Here is an 8,898-nt window from a genome sequence, read left to right on the forward strand (position 1 = left end):
TTATCTCACAGATCATTTACTTGAAAAAACATTATGTAAACGCAGAGATGATGAAGAAATTCAGAATGTAAGGAGGCTGTTCCTATACCTCAATTCTGTTTTGTTCAAACTTTCAGCTTGAAATGAAAGTAAAAGTGTGCAGAATATAGCCTTTGATCGAATACCTTTTTGTATTTGAAAAATAATATTAAAGGGAATGTATAAAGTCTGTATTCTCATTTGGCAAATTATTATGAATACATTGAAAAAAAACACTACAACAAACAAAAACAAAGGCCCAACTCCATCCTGGGAGAAAAATATTTTTGCTATTCAAAGTCTCTTCATTGGGAAGGAATTTTTCCCCTAGATTTTGAAGCCACATTCATTTTCTGTCCCTGCCCATTGCATTTAGTGAGGGCCAAGTTGACAGTGTTCCTTCCTGTGTGTGCTGATGTAGCTGAAAATCATAGCAGCCAATCAGCAATTTTTGCATGCTCTGGTTTCCAGTCCAGTCTGTCCTTTGAGCAAGGATCCTAAGTGCAGATTGCCAAGCGTGCTCTGTTGGTGGTCTTGGCCGCAAAGTCAGAGCGATGTCAAACTGAATTGTTTCACCTCTGATCACAGAACCTACAGGCTGCTGTGTCTTCTTTATGTCCTACAAGGTTACAGTCCTTTAAATTGGGTCATTGGAAACGTTTTTCTTGCCTGCTGCACACAAGCCAAAACCCCTTTGGTTTCTTCTAGTTATTCTTCTCATCACCTGGAATATTCCATTCTTGTCTTGGGAGAGGAAGCTCAACTTTTAAAAAAATTATGAGTCAGGATGGAACTCTGCCATTTAGAGATATTCAGCTTTTACAAAGGGAGCCAGAATGTAAGAACAGTTTCTCTCTTTGCTCTTCTAACTTACAGGGAGAGTATAAATCACTGCAAGCCTCTGGCTAGATTGACTTGGTATAGGGGTTAATTTCTCCTGTGTGCTTTCTGAGGACAGTCAACGCTTTTTGCCTGTGGCCTGGGTTCATACGTGTGCTCATAGAATGTAAGAAAGGGTATTCTTTAAAGGAAATGTGGAATTTTACTCTGATCTGGTGCTTTCATTCATCCTCACCCTCTCCCTTCAATTTAGGCTCTTTTAACCTCTTTAAGAGAGAAAGCATCAGCTTTGACTGGAGTGTTGTTGGCTTCCTTAAACATAATATATAAATGTAAAATGCCTAGCAAACTGCCTGATATAAAATAGGTGCTAATATAGGTAACTTTATTTCATTTTTTTCTAGTACATTCACCTTTAAAGTAACTAAAATGATTTTTCTCTTTCTTTGAAGAATTTCCATAGTATATTCTTTATTTCCCAAATTATTTTAAATCACTGGGATTAAAATAGTGTTAATATGGAAAGATGTATGGTTCATCAGAGAACAGATTTAGGACTGGATTTCTTTGTTTATAGCTTTTTTTTTAATGGAATGAGGAGATGTTTGCATCTATTATTAAATAGAAAAGGAAGTTACAAAACCATAATATACAGTGTATAGTGTATACCTACTTTTTATTGTGTTTACAGTTTTAACAAGAATAAGAAAGAAACATGCTTAAACAATGAGTTCATCTAACTTTTTTTGGTTAACGATATGTGCTGTTTCAAGGGATAAATTTTTGAATTCATAAATGGATCTTCATACCTTTTAAGATATTCTCAAAATGACAGTTTCTATGAAGCAAATGCCATCTAATAATGTGTGTCTTGAGAAGGGCTTTATCTAAACAAGCTGCTACAAGAATAGGTTTGTAACTCCTACATCTGAAAAACCCATCATCCTTCTGCTTCCATTGCTTCAGGATAGATTCTTGCCTCCCAAAGGGAGATGTTCTTCATCATCCATAACAGCCAACCAACTGTTTTGATCACTGGCCTTAGAGGCACCAATCACATTACCCTCCTCAACACAGATTCTTCTAGAGACGGTTGATAAAAATAGTATGAAAGTGAAAGTGTTAGTTGCTCAGTGGTTTCGACTCTGTGACTCCACGGACTACAGCCTGCCAATCTCCTCTGTCCATGGAGTTCTCCAGGCAAGCATATTGGAGTGGGTAGCCATTCCCTTTGCCAGGGGATCTTCCTGTCCCAGGGATCAAACCTGGGTCTCGTGCATTGCAGGCAGATTCTTTACCATGTGAGCCACCAGGGAAGCCCCAAAATAGTATAATTTCCTTTAATCTCCCTGGAAGTAATACAGATTTTATAAAATAATTGAGAAATTCAAGACAGGAGTGAGTCTTAAGCTATCAGTAATGTGCAGAAGAAAGTTAGAGGAAAAAAAAAAAACATCATCAGGGAAACTGCATGGAGAAAAGGAATTTGACCAGATACCCTCTTGTGTTTTCTTCCAACCCACATTCTGCAAAGTCCCAACACTTGCTTGATCAAATATTTCTTTTCAGGGGTAGGAAGAGAAATAAAAATAAGTATTATAGAGCTCTAACCATCATAGATTATTGAAATTCAATAAACTCATAGAAAATTCGTATATATTAAGCAGATTTATTTTCATTATGTGAGCATGAAAATGAAAAAAAAAAAAGTTTCCATAACCTTAAAAGAGCTGAAATGATTTTCTCTACAAAAACTGTGTTCTCAAGTTTCATTGCCTTGTGCCAGTTTTCAGCCTAGAGTGAATTTTTATAGTTGAGTCATAAACCTCTGAAAATCATACCATAGGTTTATAGTGGAAGGAAGGCTGACACCACTTTAATTACAGAGTGGCAGGGGCTGGGGTGAGAAGCATGGCATTAACTCTTTCACTCATAAGCCACTTCACAACACTTCAAAACAAGTGGATTCCACCATTCAATCCTGAAAACTTGGATTTCAAAAGATCACTGAGTTTGTACAAGTCTTTTTTTTTTTTTTTTAATTTTATTTTATTTTTAAACTTTACATAATTGTATTAGTTTTGCCAAATATCAAAATGAATCCGCCACAGGTATGCATGTGTTCCCCATCCTGAACCCTCCTCCCTCCTCCCTCCCCATACCATCCCTCTGGGTCGTCCCAGTGCACTAGCCCCAAGCATCCAGTATCGTGCATCGAACCTGGACTGGCATCTCGTTTCATACGTGATTTTATTTCAGTTTCTTTGCCCCTTCCAAGAAATGCTATCTTTAGAGTTATAATGAATAGTTTGGGTCCTCATATTTGGATCAAAGCAATCTGCCATCTCTGCAGAAACCAACCTTCTTAGGCTATTGCAGCGAACCTACTTCAGGCTTGCATTTATGAGCTGTTCTGATGACTGTTATTACTAAGATCTTTCTCTGCCAATAGATAAAAAGTAAAGGTTTGGTTTCTACTTTGCAGCTAAGAAATGACTTCAAAACTCATATCCTGAAAGAGGAAAATCCAAGGCTTTTGGCTGCCACTATTTCTTTGGCTGCATTGCCCACATTTTGACGAACAAAGAAATGATCAAGCAACTGTTTAAGAGGATCAATGGCCCCAAATAACTGACTCATGAAAGCAGCAAAGCTTTTCATAGCCATCTTAGGGATCTCAAATATGGAGGCTTCTTTCATATATATCCATAGGGCATATTTATATAAACTGCTGAGGGATCATAACCATGTGTTATATAGCTTAGTACATTGTGAGCTGTTAAAAAAACACAAATCAATTATAATATGTTGAGGAAAAAGAGTAAAGGAAGAGAGGCGTTTTCTTTGTACTAAGATACCTAGGAAATTTCATCCTAAAACGGCTGAGGAAACAGCTCTAATGAAATAAGCTAAGCTGGGACAGATCCATCAAGTCAATAACTACATTAGCAATTACATCCTTTTAGTGAAAAAGCAGTCCTGGGCCATGTCTCCATAGCTATTGAGGGGACGTCTCTTCAGCTATGCTGGAAGAGTCCAATACCTTTGGCTGCCTCAGCTCTCCAGGGCTTTCACTTAAAGCAGTTGATGGATTAAGTTGGCAGCACACAAGGGCCAGCCACCAGAATGTATCGGGATTGTGTCTAGAAACTCATGGAAAATTCTGAGAGTCTAGCTCCAATCAGAGTTTAGAAAATAGACTTGATAGACCCTGAGATGTTTCTTTCTTTTTTTTTTTTTTTATAAACGGGTCATTCTCTTTTCCATTAATGACTAACAAACAACTACATGCTACTATAGATGGAGATGCTGATAAACCATGTTTTCAAGGTATCTTCACAGAATCATCTGTTAATGCTGCAAGAGATCTTAGAGAAAAACTGCCTAGCAACTTACCCAAGGTATTTTTTTTCCAATTCATAGACTTATAATTCTTAAAAAATGAATTTAATACTATAGATGTGTTGCTCATACTCTACTAATTTTATTTTTCACTTACTAATTCATGCTGTGTAGGTAGCTTATTTTGTGTTTTAAAATCCACAAGCATTGCCCCCTTTCTCCCCAGTTTTGTTCCCTGTTGTTCATCTCCAGGGTTTATAATTCTCAAAATCTGGTAAGATAGAGACAATGAGTTTAAAGTCGATATAAGCAGTGGAAGTTGAAAAACCTTTGTTTATCTGTTTAGCTGACTGGTGTTCTGAACCACTCAATCAATCAATCTTGGCTAAAAGTGGTTCCAGCTGATCTCCATACATTTAGTCCTGCTTGGAATTGCTATTATATTACTTAAACTGTTGAATTCTCAACCATTTAATGGACAGGCTTTGTCTTCTCCAGATAACCTGCATGCTGCTTGATTAGCACTGGTTTGATTCTCTTCTGGACACTTTTCCTTTAATTAAATCCGACAGCTTTTTTGGCATGGTACTTTTACAAGCACCCTAGGATCACTGTGTCCTTTCTATTTATAAAAGTCAGCTCCTAGATTCCACAGAATAATGTAGGTGAAAGTGTTTTGAAAAAGTGAAATGCGTCATAGAAGTACAAAGTGTGTGTGCTGTGTACTTAGTCACTCGGTCATGTCCGACTGTGACCGTATGGACTGTAGCCCACCAGGCTCCTCTGTTCATGGGATTCTGCAGGCAAGAATCTGGAGTGAGTAGCCATTCCCTTCTCTAGGAGATCTTCCTGACCCAGGGATCACACCCAGGTCTCTTGCGTTGCAGGCAGATTTCTTTTACTGTCTGAGCCACAGTACATTACTGGTATTTTCTCATTTGGGAAAGCAACCTTAGTAAAGCAGGTTTGGTACAGCAACCTAGTTCAACTTTTGTTCTAGATCTTTTTCTGTTTCTTTTTCTCTCTCTCCTTCCTTTGAAGCACTTTGAAAACTTTCTCCTTTGTATCTCTGAAGACCCGAAGTTGCTTTTCCAGTAACATAAAGAATAAACAAAGCAACAGATAAATATTTCAGAGCTAGCATTTTGGGAAAAAAACCCTATCCTTAGGGTCAGCTGTTTAATGATTTTCCTTAATCCATCCATACATTTGCTTCTATTGAAATTTATAGGTCCACTCACATGTAAGGCTCACACGTAAGAAAAAATATAGTTAAAAGATATTAATTAATTTTATATTTCTGTTTTCTATAGTTCTCTAGTGTTTCTTCCACAATCAAATGGCAAAAGATATTATAATTAATATAAATATGATAGCTATTAAAAATAATATATCCCAAAGATTCAAAGATAGCTCTAACAGGTTTTGGGTAAAATTGCTAGTCAAAAAGAAAAGTAATTTTTTAAAAAATGGCAGAGAAAAAGAGTACGTAAACTCAAAAGCTTCAGTTAACAAAGTTAATACCATGTTGGCTAATGCACAAACAGCTTCAATTTCCTTTAATTAGTTCAGAGTTAGGTGACAACATATTTAATCAGTGAGCTAACAAGTGCAGCAGCTGATTGCTCTCACCGCCCTGTGTGTATGTGTTGACTGAAAAAGTAAATAAAATTACTTTCACTGCAATAATAAAGTGGCATCCTAATTTTATTACAGTAGCAACCTTTTAGAAGTGGCATGCAGCAGTGAAAATTGATTATTTCCTAAGTGCTTTTCCCCCCTTTAACATGTCACTGTGGTTTAACCCTTTGGGAATGAGATGGCTAACTTCGAGTCCATCTGTCAAAAAGACTGACCACATCACCACCATGTTCTGTGTCTTTTCTGCAAGGTATTGAGATGGTGCAGAATGCATTGCTTGAATTCATGTTAGCATCTGTATTCCTAGGTGGCAAAATGTAGCCTTCAGCAGACAGAGGAATCTGCTCAAAATTCAGTGTTTTTCCAATTAGTTAAACACACCTAGAAGCCAGCCGTTGTCTTTTTTTTTTTTTTTTTAAGTGTCTTTGTCAGTGAGATAGAAAATAGGTGTCATTTTTCTCATCCTCTTCATGACCTATATAGAGATATTCATTTATTTTTTATATTAATTAGCTTGGATTTTGCTATGATTTTCCTGGATTGGCAAAAAACAATGCTATTCACTCAGGAAACATTTATTCCAATATCCTCAGTCCTTTGAGGGTTACAGTGTTTAGAGTACATTGTTCTTCAAACAATTGTGCAATTGAAACCAATAAGTGGTAATAAAAATTGCTAAGAATAACCTGTTCCTTTTGCCATCATTACCCATATCATATGAAGGACTTAGTTGATCTTCATTGGGTTTCCATGCCTTTAGCCCTCATAGAAAATACTGAGACAAAGATCTTACTAAAATGTCTTTTGTTATTCCCTTATAAAGACTCTTGATCAAGCATATCAGGAGGAATTTTAATTAAAAGAAAACAGAATCTATATTGTAGGATCCAAGATACTTTTGTTAATTTCAGCTGGAGTTGTGATGTTGTTGCTTCATTGCTCGCTTTATTTGATGCGTAGGTGCCAGGTAACCTACCTGCGTTATTTCATTTAATCCTCACAACCACCCTGGGAGGTAGACACTATTTCAACACCCATTTTTCTGGTGAAGAAACAAATACAGAAAAGTGAATACTGCAGCTGGAGCTGAACCAGGCTCGTACTGTGAATCTCAAGGTGGGAGAAAGGTGATCTTGCCCACACTGCTAAATTCCTTTCCATTCTGCATATGCATTAGGGCTACTCTGGAGAAGGCAATGGCAGCCCACAATAGTACTCTTGCCTGGAAAATCCCATGGATGGAGGAGCCTGGTAGGCTGCAGTCCATGGGGTCGCTAAGAGTGGGACACAACTGAGTGACTTCACTTTCACTTTTCACTTTCATGCATTGGAGGAGGAAATGGCAACCCACTCCAGTGTTCTTGCCTGGAGAATCCCAGGGATGAGGGAGCCTGGTGGGCTGCCATCTATGGGGTTGCACAGAGTCAAACACGACTGAAGTGACTTAGCAGCAACTTGGTTTTGGCATCCTGGATTTTACAGGAAAGTATTACAGGAGTTCTTTATCTGCGATCCCAGTGGGGCTCTTAGTTTTCCCCATAAGACAGATATGCACCAAGGTCTCTGTTTTACAGACCAACTTCCTCTCAAGACCAGAGATTGATTCAAGTGGGACATCATTGTTTTTCTTTCCAGAATGATAAACCTCTTTCTTTTGCACTTATTTCAAAAGACAGGATAACCTAGGTCTTGGAGCCTGGTAGGCATGGGTTCAACCCCTGACTTATTATCTATGTAACTCTTGAGTAAGTTACTTAACTTTTGAACTTAAGTTTCCTCATTTATAAAATGGAGCTGCAGAAAAACACCATTGTATATAAAATAAACAAGGATTTACTACATAGCACAGTGAAATATATTCAATATTTATAATAACCTATGATGGAAAAGAATCTGAAGTAGTAGATACATACATATATATATACACACACATGTAGGTATAACTGAATCACTTTGCTGTATACTTGAAAATAACATAATATTGTAAATCAATTATACTTCAACCTAAAAAAAAAATGGAGTTACAGATACCTACTATATAGACCTGTTGTCAGAATTAAATGAGATCACAGAGCTCAAAAATTATTATTCAGTTCAAGAGATGTATGAAACCCACCAAACAAAAAGTCTTGAGCAACCACCACACCTCCACAATTAACAGAGCCAACAAAAATTTACGTAGTACAGCAGAGCCATGGAATCCCGCGAGATCCGGTCTCGGTCCACGCTGCCGGTCGCGCAGCCCGTCGGCCAACCCAGCGTCCGCCGCTACGGCAGCCATGGGAGCGCAGGTGAAGACCATCTCTCCCGGAGACGGGCGCACCTTCCCAAAGCGTGGCCAGACCTGCGTGGTGCACTACACCGGGATGCTTGAAGATGGAAAGAAATTCGATTCCTCCCGGGACAGAAACAAGCCCTTTAAGTTTGTGCTGGGCAATCAGGAGGTGATCCGAGGCTGGGAAGAATGGGTTGCCCAGATGAGCGTGGGTCAGAGAGCCAAGCTGACTATCTCCCCAGACTATGCCTATGGTGCCACTGGGCACCCAGGCATCATCCCACCAAATGCCACTCTCATCTTTGACGTGGAATTTCTAAAACTGGAATGACAGGAGTGGCCTCCTCCCTGAGCTCCCCGTTCTTGGATGTGCCACAGAGGGATCCGGCGCCTCCAGAGGCACACAGTGAGTCCATATGGAGCTCTTCCTGATGTTCCACTACACTCTTTGCGTAAACATCTTCCCAGACTGAATGTGTTCTGCCACCCGCTTTGCTCTTCCCCTTTCTCCTCGTATGTGTGTTGACCTGAACTATATGCCGTAAACCTCAAATTACTCAGTTTGTTTTTGTTTTGGGGTGAAGATTGAGTTTCAGTCCTTTGGATCTAGGTTTCCAATTAAGTATTAGTCAAGTATTAACAGCACAAATAATGGGTTAACTTTAGGAATTGGTGTTGGGGTGAGGTGCAAGAATATTTATTTTATTTTTTTGGATAAAAGTTTTATCTATTATATATTAAACGTTCTTGCTGCTGCACTGCAAAGCCATAGCAGATTCGAG

General features: G+C 38.5%; 1 pseudogene; it reads left to right on the top strand.

Annotated features, from left to right (window-relative positions):
- Nucleotides 1-8,043: 8,043 nt before the first annotated feature.
- Nucleotides 8,044-8,495, top strand: LOC113890482 (annotated as a pseudogene).
- The last annotated feature ends 403 nt before the right edge of the window (nucleotides 8,496-8,898 follow it).

Source organism: Bos indicus x Bos taurus, chromosome 3, assembly GCF_003369695.1.
Source record: "Bos indicus x Bos taurus breed Angus x Brahman F1 hybrid chromosome 3, Bos_hybrid_MaternalHap_v2.0, whole genome shotgun sequence".
NCBI classification, from domain to species: Eukaryota; Metazoa; Chordata; class Mammalia; order Artiodactyla; family Bovidae; genus Bos; species Bos indicus x Bos taurus.